Genomic DNA, 23554 nt, shown 5'->3' with positions numbered 1-23554 from the left:
CACTGTAATTTCATGCCCACTAACCTCAAATGGGCATTTGATTCTGTATTTCTCTAGCACATTCACTCCCCCATTCTCACAGAGGACTATTTCACACTTCTTATCTCTCTTCAAATCTAACACCCCCTCTCCTATCCTTACTTCCCTAATGGTCTACCTTCCTGTGTCCCCCCAAAAATAAGTATTTGCACATATTCCTACCATATCCACTCATCTAATGGCATCTGATTCCATACAATCAGCAATCTCTACTGCTAGGGAGGATGAAGTGCTGGTATTCATATCATGATCAACTGCTCTACCTTACATGCCTATTCAAACATATCAACTATAAGCAATACTGTCTTCTCTTTAATCCATTTCTCCCTTGCTTCTGGATTATTCCCATCAGCATACAAACATGCTACAATTTTTCCCACTTTAAGAAAATATCCCTTGCTAAAGCCCCATTTTTCTGCAAACTACTCCCCTCCCAAGTCTCCCCAAAAAACAGTATTCCTATTTGGATTATCTGATGCTGCTCTGGGATATCATGACTAGGAGTCCATAAACTGGATTAGTCTCATCTCAGTCATTAGTTTGCTACATATCCTTAGCCAAGACAATTAGAATGAGTTTCAATTTTCTATAAAATGAAGATACTGGACAAGAATTCATCTCTAAATATCTCTAGAACACTCTGTATACATCAGCACCTGAAACACCTTTAAAGAAAAGGAAAATAGGGGATCCCGGGGTGGCTCAGCGGTTTAGCACCTGCCTTTGGCCCAGGGCGTGATCCTGGAGTCCCGGGATCAAGTCCCGCGTCAGGCTCCCAGCATGGAGCCTGCTTCTCCCTCTGCCTGTGTCTCTGCCCCCCTCTCTCTCTGTCTATCATGAATACATAAATAAAATCTTTTTTAAAAAAAGGAAAATAAATTAGTTGTGCAACTAAATAGCTATGAGAAAGATATTCACTAGCCTAAAGAAGAAATTATGAAAATGTCAACCAAATAATTCAAAGTAGAAACTTCACCATAGGGAAGAATACAAATTATTATTGATCACAGGAAAGGGAAAGAGAACTGATCTCCTGAATTACAATCTGATAGTTCTTAAAAGTAATTTTACTTTTTCCAAGGGAACTAAAAGCATTGACATAGATGAGAATAGCCACCAAAGCAAGTTAACTACAGGAACTTTCCAAAATATCATTAGAGAAATGCAGTTATCCTACCTGTTCTAACAATTTTTTTTCAAACCAAGGAATAGAAGACCTAACATCTCACCATCAAACCAATTAGAATAGCCATATATTTTGCTAAGCAGTCAAACCTACAGTTTTCTTAGGCACCCCAAAAAGGAACACCAAACTGGAGAAAACAAGAAATCCCAAGGAAAATAAACTGCAAGTACAATTCAAATATTCTAGGTAAACAGAAATGTCCAAACATCAAGAAGTTTTTTTTCAAGTTCCTTATAATCTCTACCCAAAATGTTATTCTTCTTAAAATGAAAAAATACCAAAATTAAAGTATAACTTTAGAAAATCATATATTTTAGACAGTCTTAGCAATTACCAGCCTAAACACTTTCCCCACAAGCCCATGCTTCCCTAGAGCCCAAAGAACTTCAGTGACTTATCTGAGGTTGCACAGTTGATAGTGTCTACTGCCTTATCAAAAGCCAAGTCTCAAAAGAGGATTTTGGAAAGATGGCAGAAGCACCAGGAATATCTACCCATCTAGACCACAACTGATGTAATTATTTTGGAACTCCAGAGTCTATTTAAGGCTTGCAAGTCCAGGGGAAGGCTCAGACCATAAATTGCAGTTATTTTTTTTTTAAGATTTTATTTATTTATTTATCAGCGACAGAGACAGAGAGAGAGAGAGGCAGAGACACAGGCAGAGGAGAGGGAGAGGCAGGCTCCATGCCAGGAGCCCCATGCAGGTCTTGATCCTGGGACTCCAGAATCACACCCTGGGCCAAAGGCAGACGCTCAACCACTGAGACACCCAGGCATCCCAATTGCAGTTAATTTCAATCAATTTCAACTCTTAGCACAGTAGCAGCTACCTAGCCTCCACCCTCACCTCCAAGCTGTCACAAGGCCCTCCTACCATCTCCAGCTATAGGGACTTCCAGGGTATTTAACAGGCTGGTGTCATTTTCCTTCCTCTTTCATTTTTCTTTTTCCTCTACTGGGAGCCAGACATTAAGGACTAAGACATTCAAAAGCAACTGCAGGGGCGCCTGGGTGGCTCAGTCAGCTAAGCATCTGCCATCAGCTCAGGTCATGATCTCAGGGTCCTGGGATCAAGCCCTGTATCGTTGTCAGGCTCCCTGCTCAGCAGGGAGTCTGCTTCTCCTTCTCCTTCCCTTCACTTGTGCTCTCGTGCTCTCACTATCTGTCAAATAAATAAATAAAATCTTAAAAAAAAAAAAAAAGCAACTGCATATACAGGAAAAATCAAGGACTACAGGTTCCTAGGGAAAAGCACAGGCTCAGAGAAGACCTTAAATTTACACCTAAGGCTGACCCTTGGCACAGAGACAATCTGCAATAATCAAAATAACAAAAAAAACAGCAAACCTTAGGGAAATGAGAGAAATGGATTTCAAGAATTACCACACTATTTGATTCAAATGTCCAGTTTTCATGACATCTGCGTGGCTCAGTCAGTTAAGTGCCCACCTTGGGCTCAGGTCATGATCCCCGGGTCTTGGGATCAAGCCCCATGTCAGGCTCCCTGCTCAGCGGGGAGCCTGCTTCTCCCTCTCCCTCTGCAGGTCCCCCTGCTTGTGCTCTAAATAAATAAATAGAATCTTAAAAAGAAAAAAAAAGAAAGAAAAACATCCAGTTTTCAACAAAAAAAATCACAAGGCATACCATAGTAAAGTATGGCTTATTCAAAGGAAAAAAATAAACTAAAAGAAATTGTCCCTGAGAAGGACCTAAAGGCAGAGCTGTTAGACAAAGATTTAAAAATAACTATCCCGGGGGGTCTGGGTGGCTCAGTTGATTAAGCAATGAAATCTTAATTTCAGTCAGGTCATGATCTCAGAGTATGGGATTGAGCCCCATGTCAGGCTCCAAGCTTATCAGAGTCCACTTGAGGGTTTTCTCTTTCTCCCTCTCCTTTCGCCCCTTTCCCCCCTCACGCTCTCTCTACAATGAACAAATCTTTTTAAAAAATTAAAATTATAACTACCCTAAGGATGCCTGAGTGGCTCAGTTGGTTAAGCTGCTGACTCTTGATTTTGGCTCAAGTCATGTCTCCAGGTCCTGGGATCAAGCCCCACATCAGGCTCCATACTCAGCTGACTTGAAATTCTCTCTCCTGCTCCCTCTGCCCCTTCTACTTATGCTCTTCTCTAATATAAATAAATCTTAAAAAAAATAGAACTACTCTACAATCCAGCAATTTCACTACTAGGAATTTACCCAAAGGATACAAAAATACTGATTCAAAGGGATACATGAACCCTGATGTTTATAGCAGCGTTATGAACAATAGCCAAATTATGGAAAGAGCCCAAAAGTCCATCAACTGAATGGATAAAGATGCAGTATATCATATACAATGGAATATTATTCGGCCATAAAAAAGAATGAAATCTTGGTGCTGCTTGCAATCATGTGGATAGGGCTTGAGAGTGTTATGCTAAATGAAATAAGTCAGTCAGACAAAGATAAATACCATATGATTCACTCACATAGAATTTAAGAAACAGATGAACACAGGGGGTGGGGGGGGAGAAGAGAGGCAAACCAGGAAAGACTCTTAACTGAGGGCTGCTGGAGGGAAGTGAGTAGGGAGATGGGTTAAATGGATGATGGGTATTAAGGAGGGCACTTGTGATAAGCACTGGGTGTTTTAAGTGATAAATCACTAAATTCTACACCTGAAACTACTATTACACTATTATGTTAATGAAGTGGAATTTATATTTATTTTATTGAAGTTCGATTTGCCAACATATAGCATAACACCCAGTGCTCATCCCATTAAGTGCCCTCCTCAATGCCCACCACCCAGTTACCCTAGCCCCTTGCCTGCCTCTCTTTCCACTACCCTTTGTTTCCCAGAGTTAGGGGTCTCTCATGGTTTGTCACCCTAATTTTTCCCACTCATTTTCCCTCCTTTGCCCTATAATCCCTTTCACTATTTCTTCTATTTCCCATATGAGTGAAACCATATGATGATTGTCCTTCTCCAATTGACTTACTTCACTCAACATGATACCCTCCAGTTCCATCCACGTCGAAACAAGTCATGGGTATTTGTCCTTTCTAATGGCTAAGAAATATTCCATTGTATATATATACCACGTCTTCTTTACCCACTCATCTGTTGAAGGACATCAAGGCTCATCTGTTAAAGGACATCATGTCTCCTTCCACAGTTTGGCTATTGTGGACATTGCTGCTATAAACATTCGGGTGCAAGTGTCCTGGCATTTTACTGCATCTGTATCTTTGTGGTAAATCCCCAGTAGTGCAATTGCTGGGTCGTAGAGATCTATTTTTAACTCTTTGAGGAACCTCCACACTCTTTTCCAGAGTGGCTGTACCAGTTCGCATTCCCACCAACAGTGCAAGAGGGGTCCCCTTTCTCCACATCCCCTCCAACATTTGTTGTTTCCTGTCTTGTTAATTTTCACCATTCTCACTGGTGTGAGGTATTTATCTCATTGTGGTTTTGAATTGTATTTCCCTGGTGGCAAGTGAGGCAGAGCATTTTCTCATGTTCTTGTTGGCCATGTGTATGTCTTCTTTGGTGAAATTTCTGTTCACGTTTTTTGCCCATTTCATAATTGGATTGTTTCTTGGGTGTTAAGTTTAATAAAAAGCTTCTGGACAGCAAAGGAAACAGTCAACAAAACTAAAAGACAACCTACAGAATGGGAGAAGATATTTGCAAATGATATATTAGATAAAGGGCTAGTCTCCAAGATCTATAGAAAACTTATTAAACTGAACTGGAATTTAAATAAAAACTTGAAAAAAAAACTTACATAGGTATGTGTATATATAGGGAAAAAAAGAGAGTATAAAGTTTGGTACTAACCACATTTTCAGGAATCTGCTGGGGATCTTGGAACATATTTCCCAAGGATAAGAGGGAACACTACTATATACAGTCATTATAAAGAAATCTCTTTATAAGTTACATGAAATGATCTCCAATATATCACCCAATTAAACAGGAAAAATTTGGAACAATTTGTATAGCATGTTGTCTTTTGTGTAAAAGGTGAGAAGGAAAGGGAGAATATATATACAAACTTAGTTTGTTTGTACATGTATTAAATGTCTCTGAAAGGGTTTATAAAAACCTGACATCATAGGATTAGAGGGAGGTTATTTTATTGTACACCCTTTGGCACTTGTTAAACAATCTTTCATGATAACACTAAGAGATTTTTTGCCTTTTTTCACTTTCATCTTGTGAAGGGTAACATGACACAATTGGGCATGCTCTTGGGGCTAACAGGATATAAGAATCTGTCTTCTATTAAGGTAGACATTAAAAAAATCTGCAAAAAAGTAAAATCATCCCACTCTTCTCATTAAATATTTTTTAGAAAATATAGCTGTGCTATTTATGTTAACATGTGATTTTTTTTTACTTTTTAAATGAATTAAACATCTTTTATATGTTTTAATTGCTAATACAGTAAATATTACTAGATATAACCCAAATAAAAGCTTTTTGGGGTCCTCAATAATCTGAGTATAAAGGAGGCATTCCACTAATTTAAAAACCACTGGTCTAACTCATGGACGACAAGGATAGACTGAGAAATCGCCCCAGATTAAAAGAGACTAAAAGGAGATATGAAAACTAAATACATGTGTGACTGCACTGGATCCTGGACCAGGGAGGAAAAAAAAAAGGGAGATAACTAGTAAAATTTGAACAGGATCTACAGATTAGGTAACAATTTGTACTGATGTCCATTTCTTGATTTTTATAATTGCACAATGATTAATAATTGGGGAATTTGGGTAAAGAACTTGGGAGAATTCTTTGTACTATTTGTTGTTGTTTTTTAAAGATTTTATTTACTTGAGAAAGGGAACACAAGCGGCTAGAGAAGCAGAAGGAGAGAGAGAATCAGGCTCCTCTCTGAGCTGGGAGCCCCAGGTGCAAAACTCGATCCCAGGACCCAGCGATCATGACCTGAGCCAAAGGCAGATAATAAAGTGACTGAACCATTCCAGATGCCCCTGAATTTAAGCTTTCATTTTGAAATAATTTTAGATTTACAAAAAAAAAAAGGTGCAAAACTAATACACTAATAATAATACATTATTAGTTTTATTATTAAAACTAATAATGTAAAAATTAGTTACAACTAACTAACTAATACTAATACAGGTTAAGCGTCTACCTTCAGCTCAGGTCATGTTCCGGGAGTCCTAGGATCAAGCTCCACCTCAGGTTCCCTGCTTAGCAGGGAGCCTGCCTCTCCCCTCTTCCCCACTCGTGATTTCACTGTCTCTTGTGCTAGGAAATAAATAAAATCCTAAAAAAATTTTGTTAAATTATTTTTATTAAAAAAAGTGATTTAAAAGATTGCTCAAACTAAGTATTGGAAATGATGTGGAGCAAATGGAGCTCTCCAACACTGCCAGTAAGAATTCAAAATGATGTAACAACTTTGGGAAAAGGCATGGCAGTGTGATAGGCATATATGATTAACTCAAGGATTCTGGGACTGGGAGATTATCCTGCATTATCCTAGTGCAATATTATCACAAGGGTCCTTATAAGTGAAAGGGGGGAGGCAAGAGAGTCAGAGATGGAACAGAAGCAGAGGTCAGTGGAATGTGACTGCAGCTTTAAAGATAGAAGTTCAGGAACCAAAGGGTACGGGCAGCATCTAGAAGCTGGAAGAGGAAAGGAAATGGGAATCTCCCTCAGTTCTCCAGAGGAACATAGCCTTGCTAACATCTCTATTTTAACCTAGTATGACTCACTTCAGACTTCTGACCTCCAGAAGTTAAGTTAATAAATATGCATTGCTTTAATCCACTAATTTTGTGGTCATTTGTTACAGCAGTAGGAAACTAATACAGCAATTTCTTACAAAATTTAATACCTACCATATGACCCATCTATTCCATTCCTAGTTTTTTACTCATGAAATAGAAAACATACAAATACACAAAGACTTGTACATAAATGTTTACAGCAGCTTTATTTGTAATAGCCCCAAACTAGAAATATCCCAAAAGTCCATCAAAAGAGAAATGGATAAATAAATCCAGACAATAGTATACTACTCAATAATAGAAAAAAAACCTATCAATACACACACTAACACGTATGAATTTCAAAAGCATTAGGCTGAGTGAAAGAAGCCAAGCAAAAAAGAATACAAACTTTATTATTTCACTTATATAAAATTACTTATATAATATACGTATATATGTATGTATACATATAAAACTAATCTATAGTGGTTGCCAGTGGATGGAATTGAAGGGAAGAATAGATTATAAGGGTTAAAAGGAATAAGAGGAAACTTTTGGGGGTGATGAAAATGTTTATCTTGATTATAGTGATGGTTTCAAAAGTGTATACTTGCAGGGCACCCAGGTGGCACAGTCCATTGGGCATTCAACTCTTGGTTTCACCTCAGGTCCTGATCTCCAAGTCATGAGATCAAGCCCCGAGTGGAGCTCTGAGTGGAGTCTGCTAGGGTCTCTCTCTCCCTCTCCCACTACCCCTCACCCTGTGCTCACTTGCTCATAAATAAAAATAAATCTTTAAAAAAATGTATATGTGCATGAAAACTCATTAAACAAATTTTTAAAAAGATTTTATTTATTTATTCATGAGAGACACACAGAGAGAGAGGCAGAGACACAGGCAGAGGGAGAAGCATGCTCCATGCAGGGAGCCTGACATCGGACTCGATCCTAGATCTCTAAGATCACACCCTGGGCTGAAGGCAGCGCTGAACCACTGAGCCACCTAGGCTGCCCAAACAATTTAAATATGTGCAAATATATTCCATGTTAATTGTACTTTATTAAAACTGTAAAACAAATGTAATAAAGTGATAAAGAAACAAACACTAGTTTTGGGGCACCTGGGTGGCTCAGTCAGTCAAGCAACTGACTTTTGATTTTGGCTCAGGTCATGATGTCAGGATTGTGGTGTTAAGGGGCCTCCTAGCCCAACAACAGTCTGTTTGTCCCTCTCCCTCTGCTCCTCCCCTCACATACTTTCTCCTCACTTCAAATAAATGATAATAAAATATTTTTTAAAGAAAGAAAGAAGCACTAATTTTGAACACCTACATACCCAACAGTGAGCCAAGAGCTGTAAGACAAACAGGAAAAAATGCAAGCAATACAGAATAGGAGATACAAATCTAGATGTTAAAATAAAACAGTCCTAAATTTGAGTATTAGTTTCAGTAACTATCAACAAAGGGAGTCTTGGCTGTCTAAGCCTGAGTCTCATTTTCTAGAGTAATGGGATAATAATATCTAGTTCATATGGCTATTGTAAAGATTAAAAGAAGTAATACATAAAAATTATGTCAGTAACCTAGGAAGTACCCAATTAATAGTAGCTATAATAACAGTATATATTTTTTCCCAGAATCTGATGGACTGCATGTTCCTTTACAGGTGAGGCCTACTTAACTCTTTATTTATATACAATTCTGACAAAATTATTTAAATAAAGGGAGGATTATAAAAGGCAGTGCATAGAAGTATCAAGAAAACTCAGAGCAAAGACGGAAAAAAGGTATCACATTATAAATTAACTGATGGTCCTAATGAAAGCCCTGAGTCATCAAGAATGGATTGTATTGGGGATCCCTGGGTGGCTCAGCTGTTTAGCACCTGCCTTAGGCCCTCGAGTCCCGGGATCGAGTCCAACATTGGGCTCCCTACATGGAGTCTGCTTCTCCCTCTGCCTGTGTCTCTGCCTCTCTCTCTCTCTCTGTGTCTCTTATGAATAGATAAATAAAATATTAAAAAAAAAAGAATGGATTCTATTATATATAGAATACTATCGTTAAAAGGGTAAAAAAAACATTTTCTTACAAGGTTAAAAAGGAAAACACATTTTAGAAAAATTACTGTTCTAAAACATAATTTCTTTCAATATTATACTTCTTCAAGAAGTAAACTTTACTAATTACCTCTGTAATCCCCTTCAATATTGAACAAATGAAATATTACCATATAAGACAAAACAGATTTTCTGTAGCTCTAAATAATTTACTTTGCACGATTCTCAACAATCCTAAAGATAAAAATTCCTTCAAAGCTGAATCAAAATGGTATACCAAAAGTAGACATTCATACAAAAATTTTTAGTATCTCTTAAATGAAGTAGAATATTTTTAAGATTTTTATTTTATTTAGGCAGCCCGGGTGGCTCAGCAGCTTAGCCCCGCCTTCAGCCCAGGGTGTGATCCTAAAACCCTGGGATTGAGTCCCACATGGGGCTCCCTGCATGGAGCCTGCTTCTCCCTCTGCCTGTGTCTCATGAATAAATAAAATATTTTTTAAAAGATTATTTTATTTTGAGATAGAGCATGCACAAGCACAAAGGGAGAAGGAGAAAAAGGCTCCCCTTTGAGCAGGGAGCTCAACGTGGGTCTCAATCCCAGAACCCTGAGAACATGACCTGAGCTGAAGGCAGCTGCTTCAATGACTGAACCACTAACGCTTCTGAAATGAAGCAGAATTTTAAACATGCAGTACATTCTGCTATTATGGTTCACTCACCTACTAATTATGGGCCCTTAAGCAAATTACTTAATTTGATCTCTAAAGTGTGGATTCAAATATTTCTCATTCCATAGGCTTATTGTAAAGAATGAAAGATAGTACATGTATGGAAAGCACTCTATATAGTGCCTGCTACAAAGTAAAACAGTGTTAGCTCGCATTGCTTTTTTTTTTTTTTTTTACTACTGTTGATGATATACCATATCATGATCATAAAGTAAATTTAGCAGAGTAAGATTTAGGAAGGATTGTATTTTAATATATACATATACATACACATATATAAAAATATATATATACACACACATGCATCTTAATTAGAAAGGATTATATTTAATGCAAAACTGTAAATTCTATTTAAATTATACTGATTAGGTAACATTTCAAAACTGTTAGTATTTACTACAACGTCTACATTTTTTTTCCTTAAAGACAGATGCAAAATCTGTAACAAAGTCTAAACCTTTGGAAAAAATGTGAAAGGATACTACTAAGCTCATCAATTCATGTTCATCTATCAACACTGTTCAAATATGTAATGACTTATTCTTTTGTATATCCTTTCCCACCATGCAACTAAACAAATGTTTAAGTGCCTTAAAACTGTAAGACATCGTAGTATCTTAGTTCCTAAAACCAAAAGAAAGCCTACTTTATATCCAACACATGATGTTAACAATATCTACTTACGCCAGAGCTAAGGTACAGATATTTAATTTCCCACTGTCTTCCTGTAACATAAAGTCCATTATGAAATAACTTGCATCCAAAATACTGACCATTTGCTGATGAGATGAGGCAAAGGCTTAATCATGGGACGGCATTCACAGAAAATTAAACCAGTGAACGTAAGACCTGCCCAATAGTGGGGTTTATCAGGGTAGGGGCGAGGGGCCCTCCCAGAGCAACCTATACAACAATTTTCCAAACTATACTCATAATGCATTCATTCCCAGGTCACTACTCAGAAGCGTTAAATAAACCACTGCACAACCAGAGCCAACCAAACATGTTTTGACAGATCCAAGCCAACCAATTGCAAAGCTTCTGAATATGCACCCCCACAGGCCTATGTAGCACCAGCCCTTGGCTCTAGCATATGTTCCTTTCCTTACTATAGGCCTAGTTTTGGACTTTTTTTTTTTAAGATTTTATTTATTTATTCATGAGACACAGAGAGAGAGAGAAAGAGAGAGAGGCAGAGACACAGGCAGAGGGAGAAGCAGGCTCCATGCAGGGAGCCCGACGTGGGACTTGATCCCGGGTCTCCAGGATCACACCCTGGGCCAAAGGCGGCGCTAAACCACTGAGCCACCTGGGCTGCCCCTAGTTTTGGATTTTGAGGAAAAAGAAATAAAGCTGTCAGTTGAGTAGATCAAACATCCAGCAGGGTGAGTAGAAAAAGACTGTCTTAAAAATTCTGTCAAACATCCGCTCAATATAAATGAAGGAAACTTAGCTATAAAAGACAATACAATATAAATTCAGTATACTCAATCTTTTTAAAAAAATTTTCTGGGCAGCCCCGGTGGCGCAGCGGTTTAGCGCTGCCTGTAGCCCAGGGTGCGATCCTGGAGACCCAGGATCGAGTCCCACGTTGGGCTCCCTGCATGGAGCCTGCTTCTCCCTCTGCCTGTGTCTCTCTCTGCCTCTCTGTCTCTCTCTGCCTCTCTGTCTCTCTCTCTCTGAATAAATAAATAAATAAATCTTTAAAAAAAATTTTTTTTCTAAGATTTATTTATTCATTTAGAGAAAGAGAGCATGCAAATGTGCGCACAAGCAAGAGGAGAGGAAGAAAGAGAATTTCAAGCAGACTCCCCTGTGAGTGCAGAGCCCAACTTGGGGCTCAATTCCAAAACCCTGAGATCATGACCTGAGTAGAAATCAATAATTGGATACTTAAACAATTGAGCCATCCAGGTGCTCCCAATATACTTAATCTTTTTAAAGACCAAAAGAATAAAAAAATATTCAGAGATGCTACTTTCAATACATTATAAACAAGCTAGCATAAATAGAAAATATAACCCAAAGTCAAATAATATCTTATGTTGATTCCATTAGACAACATGCTTCTGAGCAATGAGGTAATTTACGTCTTAACATTTTACAATATTCTAGAATAAAAATAGAAGGCTTACAGAAGAAGAGATTGTTGGGTGGGGGAATATACTATTAATAAACTGCAATTATCAATTTAAAACATAGCCTTGGGCAGCCCCGGTGGCTCAGCGGTTTAGTGCCGCCTTCAGCCCAGGTCATGACCCTGGGGTCCGGGGATTGTGTCCCACATTGGGCTCCCTGTATGAAGCCTGCTTCTCTCTCTGCCTATGTCTCTGCCTCTCTCTGTGTGTCTCTCATGAATAAATAAAATATTTAAAAAATAATAATAATTTAACAAGGTCCCATTAGCAGGAATAATGAAGTTTATTCATTATAGGCCTTCGGCGGCTTATTTAAATGAGAAAACCATCGAAAAGTCAAATTCCATTGAATACTCTAAAATACAGCAATCTAAATGGTTTGATTAGTTTTCACAACAAAATTAGATTTTTTTTTTTTTACATTTCATCATCAAGTCCCAAAGCAAAGACAACAAATCTCTGGTTTATCTTAAAGTCTGAGTCTCTTAGTCAACTTATTTCAAGATAAACTACTGAAATTAAAAGTAAGTCTACTAAAAATTAACACTTAAGAAGTTAAAATTTCTAGACACTTAAAAAAAAAGAAAGCTCAGTGGGAAAAGCAGAAGAAATCAGGGCAAAGTTTGGATGAAAAACCCTTTTCCACCATACAAAACAAGAAGACAGACATCTTCCCCATGAATTCTGGCAAGGTCAATTCCCACCCTCATTCACAAAATTCTTGGATAGCTTCCTTGGCCTAAAAAAAAAAAAACCCACGCTATTTCACAGTGACTGAGTAAAGCCTGGGTATGGATATGTTTACTTAGGGGACTTGCCTATTTTGATGGTAAGCAAACTGTTCCCTATGGTGTTTCAACAACTCTTAAGTCATAAAAACAGTGGGTATTATAATTCATGACAAAACAAAAAAAGTAAATAAAGTTAAGATATCTTGTTATAAATGGAGGCTACAACATCAGAAATTATTTACAATTTAGGAAAAGATAAACATCTATCCAGAAATTATGAGAGCTAAAGAGAAAGAAATGCTGGTTATTAAGATTCCAAAACAGCCAAATAACTTAGCATGAAAATTTAGTAACAAATCTTCCTCACTCTTCAAAGTTATTAGTCTCTTCAAACAAGGTCAACAAAAGATTGCCAAAGCAAACAATCTAGAACTATGATTTTATTCTCCTGAGACAAATTGTACATTCTGCTAAAACAACTGTATCAATGTATAAACCTTTCAATTTATTATTTTTCTCACAAATTTTTTTTAATTTTGGGGATCTACTACCATTTTTATAAAAGAAAAAGAATGAACACCAATAAAACATATTAGTGGTCTCATTACACTGCTGGTAGGAATGTAAAAAGATAGAACCATTATGGAAAAGTTTGGCTGTTTCTTTTTTTTTTCTTCAAAGATTTTATTTATTTAATCATGAGAGAGAGAGAGAGAGAGAGAGAGAGAGAGAGAGAGAGAGAGAAAGAGGCAGAGGCACAGGGAGAAGCAGGCTCCATGTAGGGAGCCTGACATGGGACTCGATCCTGGGTCTCCAATATCACTCCCTGGGCTGAAGGCGGCACTAAACCGCTGAGCCACTGAGGCTGCCCAGTTTGGCTGTTTCTTATAAAATTAAACATGCAGTTATCTTACGTCCCAGCAATGTCACTCCTTGGCATTTATCCCAGAGAAATGAAAACATATGTTCACCCAAAAACTTATACATGAATGTTCATAGCAGCATTATTGATAATACCCTAAACTGGCAACATGAATGTCCCTGAATAAGTGAATGTTTAAACAAACTCTGGTACATCCATACCATGCAATACTACTCAGTAATTAAAAAGGAGAAGCAATGATAATGATACATGTAACAAGCTGAATATATCTCATGGGCATCATGCTTAGTAAATGAAAAAAAAAATCTCAAAAGGTTATATGACTCCATTTACACAGTACCCTCAAAATGACAAAACTACAGAGATAGAGAACTGATTACTGGTCATCAGGAGACAAGGACAAGGACCAGAGGCAGTTTCCCCTCCCCCCCCCCCAAAAAAAAACCAATGTTTTGAACTTATGCTATGTTTTAAGTTTTAACTTAAGTTAAACTTACAGTTTTGGACTTTGGACTTTCAAGTTTTAACTCTGGTCCTGTCTCCAGTGAAATTATCTGCTAATTTTCCTTAAATTAATTAAGTTTTAACTTTGGTCCTGTCTCCAGTGAAACTATCTGCTAATTTTCCCCTTCAACTAGTTGGTTCACTAAATTAGCAGCAGCTAGTAAGGCAAAACATGACAATGAAGTACTTCTATCTCTGAGTCATTAAGATAATCTTACAGGAAAGGAAGTTTAAGGACAGTGAGGTGCAAAGTTGAGTCTCACAGCAACTCCAATCTTAGCTGGTTAACCATATCTGGCTGTCAGCACCAAACATGGAAAAACTATGTATAGAGGCCAAGAATGGCACACTGATAGTGGGTGTTAACTAAAAAATAAAGTCCAATAGACTAAATGTTACTGCATTTTGATCCTAGACCTTGTTAACTAATTAAAAGGCACACCTTACACAAGCAACAGTTTTTCAAGGAGAAATACCATATTAAATGTACAAAATTTCAAAAAAATTAAAATGTAAAAAGGCATTCCTTTTAAAATTGATAAAGCAGGGAGGGAGGAGCCTGGGGTGGCTGAATGGTTAAGTGTCTGTCTTTGGCTTGAGTCATGATCTCAGGGTCCTGAGGACAGAGCCCCATTTTGGGCTCCCCACTCAGCAGGGAGCCTGCTTCTACCTTTCCCTCTGCCCCCCGCAACTCATGTGTGCTCTCTTTTTCTCTCAAATAAATGATTTTTTTTTAATTGACAAAGCAGGGGAGTTAGGAAATACTACCAGTGTGCCTAACCAACACCTTTTATTTATTCCCAATTTTTCTAACTCAGAGTTAGACAGAAACAGTACTCCTGGACCTCTAGTTACCCCAAAATCTAAAAAGTATTTCTAGAAGCAATTAAAGATAACATTTACAGTAACCTATCACTGAAAGCTAATAGATTTTTTTGCAAAGATGTGGTAAGAATGTAAGCCTGAGCTCTCTACCGAAAAGGAAAAGTTTCAAAGTACTGTAGGACCAATCATCATAAGTAATTCTTTTTTTTTTTTAAGATTTTATTTATTTATTCATGAGAGACACACAGAGAGAGGGGCAGAGACACAAGCAGAGGGAGAAGCAGGCTCCCTGCAGGGAGCGGGATCTGTGACTCTATCCCAGGACTCCAGGATCACGCCCTGAGCTGAAGGCAGACGCTCAACCGCTGAGCCACCCAGGCATCCCCATAAGTAATTCTCTAACCTTAAATTTCCTCATGGGTTACCACAGTATCTACCCTCACAGAATCATTGTGAAGATTAAATGGAAACATTTAGAACAGGGTCTGATAATGTATGAACATTAATAAAAAGAAGCCTTACTAAAATGGAGTCAGGAGGCCAGTAGGGGGCGCTCTCGTGCCCCACCCCTGTAGTCCACTGCAGAGCCAACAGGAAGAAAGAGGTGCCGTAAGTCCATTACTACTTTTTTTTTTTTAATTCATTCATGAGAGACACAGAGAGAGAGGTGCAGAAACACTGGCAGAGGGAGAAGCAGGCTCCCCACAAGGAGCCCGATGTGGGACTTGATCCCAGATCTCGGGGTCATGCCCTGGGCCCAAGGCAGAAAGACCCTCAAATGCTGAGCACCCAGGCTTCCCAGTCCATTACTACTTTATTTTTTTTTAAAGATTTTATTTATTTATTCATGAGAGACACACAGAGAGGCAGAGACACAGGCCAAGGAAGAAGCAGGCTCCCTGCAAGGAGCCCAATGTGGAACTGGATCCCAGATCCCGGGGTCACGCCCTGGGCGAAAGGCTGACACTCAACCACTGAGCCACCCAGGGGTCCCCCATTACTACTTTAGCCACTACTTTACTACCCCAGCAGAAGAAGAAAGAAAGGTTTTTCTCACAAAAAAAAAAAAAAAAAAAAAAAAAAAAGCCCAGACAATGAGAGACTGACAACCCAGCCAATGAAAAGCTACTACACTTTGAACTCCCTATGGACTTTTTACTCCAGTGGACTTGTTTGTAACAGCCCTCCCAATTTCCCCCTTTCCTCTATAAAACAGCAGTTGAAATCCTCTGCTATTCCCAAATAAACCTATTTTTGCTGGTAAAATAACGGAGTTTTCTTTTTAAGGTTAACATACAGAATAAGTACAATGAAAGTATTAATGTAAAAAAATTGGGGCCCCATGATGGCACAGTTGGTTGGGCATCCAACTATTGATTTTGAATCGGGTCATGATCTTGGAGTCTTGAGATCCAGCCTGCCTCGCACTCTGAGCTCAGCAAGGAGTCTGCTAAAGTTTCTCTCTCCTTCTCACTCTGCCCTTCCCTGTGCTCCCTCTTTCCCTCTCAAATAAATCTTTAAAAAAAAAAAAAAATTTAGGAAACGCCAGGCACCTACACAGGCAGTGGCAGCAGCATCCTGCCTCCTGCTAGGAATGGTACAGCAGGTGTTTCTCATTATCCTGGGCACAACAATCTTAATTTCTTTGTGGGAGGTTCTTGCCACTCAATTTTTTTTCTCAGTCTGGTAAGAAAAGTAAATCCCCATCGAGCCTAATCATAAATATACACTAAGTTGGAAGAATCAGTAAACTGAAAACAAAATACAATAAATGAAACTACAGTTCTTTATAGACTTAGAACCTCTTTCTACAGCATCACCTCATATTTGTGTATCACATTGTAGTTTCAAATTCCTTAACATATTATCTCATTTGAACCTTACAACAATCCTGTGATGTCCTTCACATGTTACAGATAAAGAAAATGAGGCTTAAGTGACATGTTGAAGGTCACACAACCAGCAAGTAGAACTGGAATTTAAACCTCTCAACTACTCTACCACAACTGCCTCTCTAAATGGGGATAAGCTTTACAATGCTAATACAGTTTTTTGAATAGCATCCTCCATATTTCAGCAAATCATTAACAGCTCAAAGGTATAATGAAAATTCTGAGTAAATCAAAGAATCACAGAACTTTAAGGATCATTTTAATGTAATCTCTCATTTTATATATGCTCTTATAAAAAGAAAATGTTTTTAATACTCAGGGTCAAAAAATGTTCTTGTTTAATGTTCCCATGTTTCAACACCCACAAGCATTTGTGGAAGCTGAGGAAAAGAATGAACGATTAAAGCATACAAAACCCCAAGTTACTCTATTTTGCCTGATTATGTCTTTGTTTCCAACATATCTGTTGAGGAGAAAAAAGCCTCTTCTTGATAAGCACACTTCAAATTTAATATTTTTTCTGACAGTCCATATAAAAACTTATACAAAAATGTTCATAGCAGCATTGTTCATAATAGGAAAAGTGGGAATCAATCAAAATGTCCATTTACCAATAAATGAATAAATAAAATATGACATATACAAAAAATGAACTATTATTTGGCAATAAAAAAGAACTGATACATGATACAGAATGGCTAAACTATGAAAACATTTCATGTAAGTGAAAGACGCTAGTCACAAAAGACCACATTTTATGTAAGTTCACTTATATGAAACATCTAGAATAGGCAAATCCACGGATAGAGAAAGTGGTTACCTAGAACTAGGACAGGGAGTAAAAATGGGAAAACACTGCTAAATGTGTACAGTTTCTTTTGGGGTGATGCATATACTCTGGTGATGGTAGTACAACTCTGTGAATATAATAAAAACCACTTACGTGTATACTCTAAATGGGTGAATTCTAAGGTATGTGAAATATACTTCGAAGCTAATAAAACAAGACGTCAAGAAAGGGGAAATGGGTACCTATTATACAGAAACTCTGTATTATCTTTGCTTAACTTTTCCATAAAATCTAAAACTTCCAAAATATATAGATACATAAATTAGTAAACACGATTACATAATAAATAGCTAAGTATAAAGTGTAGATTAAAGTAGCACCACAAAACTGGAAAGATTCACACACAGTCTAGGGCAAAAAAGCAGTGAATAAATATTAAAGGTAAAAAATGAGGGCAGGCCTTCCTTGCTCACAGGGTTACACAATAGCACAGGTAGAGGAACAACAGAACTTACAGACCAATAACAAGCTCATCCTTCATTTGACCAAACACCTTCCTCTTCCTACCTACATACAACTTTCATTATAAATTTACTTTCAAACAACCCCAAAACCTCCAGAAAAAAAAAGCCTACACAGAGAAGAAAATGCTGATAAACAACACTGCCACCTTAACAATGTAAAACTACTTCCTCTTCACCTTGGATTATGATTTTATTAGAAAAGCATTTTAACACAATTATGCATTATCTATTTCTAAAGATAAAAGACCTTAGTCTCTCTACAGATCATAGTATAGAGTTCAAGACTCAAATTATTGATGAAGCATAAAGGATGTCAAGATTTGTTATTTGCTTCTTAAAATTAATAATAAAGCACTCAAAATATTAAAAAAAAAGGATACTGACTAGAAAAGGAAATAAACTTTCTGAAGGAAGGAAAATATTCTACATCTTAATCAGATTGGTGTTTATATATGTACAGCTATATGCATATGCAAAAATTCACTGAGATATGTATACCTCTTAGATTTGTGCATTTACTGGAAATTATACATTTAAAAAAGGAGTTTAAAAAAAATAATATTCCACAGAATTATCTTATTATTCCAAATCATATGATGTAGTAAGAGTCAGATTTTCATCTTCTTTTAGTAAAAAGAATCAAGCATAGAGAAGTAAAGCAATCTTCTTTGGTATCTCAAAATCAAGAAGAAAAACAGGTCTCCCAACTCTGTTCTATCATCAATCTAACCTTTGTGCCTCATAGACAATGAGACTGAATCTTGAGATTCTTCTGAGAGTGCGAAAAGACAAGAGGGCAGAACCAATCCTAGTTAAATCAACATACTCACCATCCCCAAATGCCATATCCTTATTCTCCAAAGAGAAAATTATTTAAATTCTATGTCCAATGTGGGCCTTGAACTTATAACCCTGAGATCAAGAGTCACATGCTTTACCAAATAAGCTAGCCAGGCACCCCAAGAGAAAATTATTTCTATCTAGAACTGGTTATGAAAATATACAAAGAATGCAAAAGTAGTTCTCAGGTTCACACTCCCTCTAAAAACTATAATGATGCTTCCTTGTGCTTCATTCTGTAGTTTTTCTAAGAGAGTTCTAAGGCACCATACTCTCTTGCTTTGAGTTTTGACCACTTACATGTTTAGAGTGAGAAAGTAATGAGTGCACAGGTTTGGACTCAATGGACTGAGATGAAATATGGCTTTTATTTCAGTTACAAAATTTTAGCATTAAACTAGATCTGAGCAGCTTATTATTCATTTAGTGAATAAAGGAACTAAATCCTAAAATAGTTAAAGGACTTGCCTAAGACTTCACAGCTAAGAAGTGGCAGAGTCAAAGTTGAATCTAGCCTTCCTCAACCATACCACTCCTATACCTATGCCCAGTTAGAATTAGCATACTATCTTACCTAAAGTGATAATTACACTCTGGGGAAACATGGTTCATATTATCCAAATTCTCATACCTATCTGTCTATCTCACCATACTAATATCTTAAATAATTTATAATCAGAATTATAACTGTCAATCAAGTTACAATCAATACCCTCTTTGCTCAGCAGTAAAATCCCCTTGGTAAATTGGATTGACAGCAAAAAGTTATTTGGCACATAAATAATCAAGGCAAACAGAGAAGAATGGTTTTAAAGAATGTATGCTGCAAGTTCTTCATGGCAAACTGTATTACTTCACCAAAGACATTCATACAGCCATTTATCCAATCAGGATACTAGATACCAGGCACTGAGTAGGCCAAAAGAAATCCAAAGAGATTTATACAAGGGACTCTGGTTTAAGTAGGCAGACAAATAACAGATTGTGGTAAGGGTTATGATGTGATAGCCAAGGTGCCACTGAAGCCCAGAGGAGCAACATCTACTCTAATCTGGAGGGTCAGAGAAGTCAGACCAGCTTCTTACTCTCCCAAGCAAAAACATCTGCTCTAGAAGCTCAGGGTTCTCATTCTTGAAATCTACTATTTTAAACACTGGTCTCTTACTGACATAAAAGTCTCCAAACCTATGTCTGAGACAAAAGAAAAACAGCATTACAATATTATCCTACTTAAAAAAATATATTATCCTACTTTAAAATTGTTATATTCATATACTGGTATGTGTATATATTTTCAAATAGGCATGTATGGAAAGATATTTACAAAAACTTTAATGGTAATCATTCCTATGGGATGGAATTTCAGATTATTTCAACTTCTTTACACTTTTCTGCATTTTTTTAAAATGTTATTTATAATGAGAGAGAGAGTGCACAAGTGGAGGCAGGCGCAGAGGGAGTCGGAGAGGGAGTATCAGACTTCCCACTGAGCATGAACCAGAGGTTGGGCTCCATCCCAGGACCCTGGGATCATCACCTGAGCTGAAGGTAGATGCTTAACTGTCTGAGCCACCCAGGCGCCCAATTTTCTGCATTAATTTTTAAAAATACTCTACCCTACCCTACAGGGGTGCCTGGCTGGCTCAGTCAGTAGAGTATGCACATGCAACTCTTGACCTCAGAGTCATGAGTTCAAGAACCAAGATGGGTAGAGAGATTAATTAAAATAAATAAAAATAAAAAAGAATACTGCTTTAGTTTTTTATTCTGGCATAACCAAAGTGAGTAGGACAGGGCAAACACACAGACCAAAGTTGAATAAACTATCACTGTACTTTTATCACCCTGTCTCCCCTATTCAGAGAATTATTTGTTGCATGGGGACACTAATGCAGCATACTTGGTATCTTTTATTTTACACTTGTAAGAAGGGCCACTTCTGGGAAAGTTTCTGGAGAAACAAGAAAGGTAGATGGGGACCAAAAATAAAGGGGCTATAATGACAACACTAAGGTATTTAGACTTCATTCTGTAGGTGACAGAAAAACACAGATGTGTTTTTGACCGAAGACTAACAATCAACGGTACTTTTTAACAAAGTATCCCCGATAGCAGCTAGAATAAACAAACAGGAAATAACATAAAGACAAAGATGTGTTGAAAAGTTGTGGCTATATGTTAAAAAAAAACTAGAGAAAAAACATTTTTATCCGCACTATCTCGGGTGAATGAGAATATAAGCAGTCTCCTACTTTCAGTGTTATACATTTCTATAATCCTTGCACTTCTTAAAATAAGTATTATATTTATAACCAGAAAAAATGACTTCCACAATAACTCAAACGGGAAGCAGGGGAAATGATGAAAGCTTGAATGATAAGCTCTAATAAGGGCCACACATATCTTATTTACCACTATATCCCTACCTATCTCCCCAACCTTGTACAGTGCCTAACACATATTAGGTGTTTCATACGTGTGCCAGAATGAAAGGGTGAATGAGTGACCAAATGTACATTCTAAAGACTCAATGAAAAAGAAACATTTCAGAAGTAAATACACATTTGTTGATCAACATAAAGCCCAGGAACAGGAAGAAATTAAAGATAAGTCCAAGTTTTATGGGCTAGTTGGCTAAGTGAATGATGAACCATTTAATCAAGATAAGTAAAACTAGAGGAAGAACAGGTATACAGGAATGCAAACAGATCATGGCAAAATGCCAATGAATTTGGGAGAAGGTATTAAGTTTCAGGAACCAGTAGGGAGTGTAGGCTGAAGATGCAGATTTAGGAGTCATTCATATGAAGCTACATTAGAGATCAGAGCTACAACACACCCACTATTGACTCTCGTGTTCTTAACAGTGGAACAAGACAGGCAAATCAAAATAAGATACCCCACTATTCTGGTAGTGCTGATACCCTGATTTTTGCCCCACTGATTTTTAAACTTATATAATGAAATAAAAACACCTTAGGCTTCAGAGTCTTCATCTCTCATTTGCTTCCTAATAGGATACAAAGGCCCACAGTTATATTTTTACTATTTGCTACAAATTCTGGGCTCACAAATCCAGGCCAGATCAGACATTCAATACACTTGGCATTATTTACCATAAACATACAAAATTCATATACTGGTTTTATTCAACATTAACCACTGGCAAACTAATATAAAGTAATGGTTTGTCACGGACTTTTTTTTTAAAGATTTTATTTATTTATTCATGAGAGACACAGAGAGAGAGGCAGAGACAAGCAGAGGGGGAAGCAGGCTCCCTCTGGGGAGCTGATGCTGGACTCAGTCCCAGGACTCTGGGACACACCCTGTGCCAAAGGCAGATAGATGCTCAACCACTGACCACCCAGGTGCTCCTGTCACTGACTTTTTAAAGTTTTGGTTTGAAATTTCTGAAAAAAATTAATGTTTTGGGATAGTTCTCTTTATCAATAGACAATGTTTTTACCGCTTCTCACAATAGGACAGGAAAAGTTTTTTTTTTTTAATATTTTCATCTTATTTGAGGATTACAACATGATACTTCCAACTGTCCTCAATTATGCAAGTCTCTTCCCCCTTCAGGTCATTTTTATGTATGAAATGGGGTCTCCCACTGTTTTAGCTCTACCTCAAGAAATCCATCCTACTACTTCAAACTGTCCTTATCTAAAAACTAATTTCAAAAGGTCAGCAAATGGGTTAGGATAGTCTCATAAATGAAGAGAAACACAATATAAGACTAATTTGTATTCATGCTTTTATTCATGTTATCTTTCATACCTGCGGTGTTATCTGTTTTTTTTCCCACATTTATCCAAATAAAGGCTGCAGATCATATCCTCCTAACCACTACAACACTCACCTACTTTGAATTTCCATAATACAAATTAGCGGTCTTCAAAAGTTAGCTATGGCTTTGGTCATGATTCCAGGGTCCTGGAATGGCTTCTTGCTCAGCAGGGAGTCTGCTTCTCCCTTTCCCTCTGCTCCTCCCCACTGCCTGTTCTCTCTCTGAAATAAAATCTTTTTTAAAAAATAAATTAAACTCTACATAAAATCAGACTAGAAATCTGACAATCATAATACTTTATACTTCTACAGTATATTTACATTCTTTGTCAAAACATGACATGCTTAAAACACAAGGGAAAATTTTTTTTCTTTTCAAATTATTTTTTCAAGAAGGTGGGGAGGATGTACCAGTGACTGAGCTGAGGCCCTGAGTCTCTAAAAATATGGAACACTTCACAAATTTACATGTCATCCTTCGGCAGGGGCCATACTAATCTTCTCTGTATCATTAACACAGGGAAAGTTTTTTACAAAGGTTAGTCAACTGGCCAGATTTTCTAAATCTCAAGAAACAATTTTTTTAAAAACCAACTTAAATAATACTCCTCTGAACCCAAACAATACTGCACATAGCACTATTTAGGGATATATATGACTGGAAAAATAATCATTCTATGATGCTACTTCCATCCTCTTTGGATAGGTGTTAAGAAAGCTACTAGTTGATAATTGTCTAGTCCTATCCTAGTATGAGTAGAAAACCCAAGGTAACTCTTCCAGAGTAAAGAAAGAACATGGCCATGTAAATAACTGAAGCCACAGAGGGTGAGTTATTTCACAACACTTTCCAATTCAGCCTATATGGTGATTGGCTC

General features: G+C 37.3%; 1 protein-coding gene and 1 non-coding gene across 3 annotated transcripts in view; both read right to left on the bottom strand.

The window, feature by feature from the left end:
• TMCC1 (transmembrane and coiled-coil domain family 1) overlaps positions 1-23554 on the bottom strand; it is a 239070-nt gene that overhangs the window by 195670 nt on the left and 19846 nt on the right. The gene's annotated exons all lie outside the window — the stretch shown is intronic.
• On the bottom strand, positions 23117-23223 carry LOC119864830. Its single transcript, XR_005375314.1, has one exon. It is a non-coding gene; the product is annotated as a U6 spliceosomal RNA (small nuclear RNA).

Source organism: Canis lupus, chromosome 20 (genome assembly GCF_011100685.1).
Source record: "Canis lupus familiaris isolate Mischka breed German Shepherd chromosome 20, alternate assembly UU_Cfam_GSD_1.0, whole genome shotgun sequence".
Classification (NCBI taxonomy): domain Eukaryota; kingdom Metazoa; phylum Chordata; class Mammalia; order Carnivora; family Canidae; genus Canis; species Canis lupus.
This window is presented reverse-complemented; position numbering and strand designations above follow the sequence as displayed.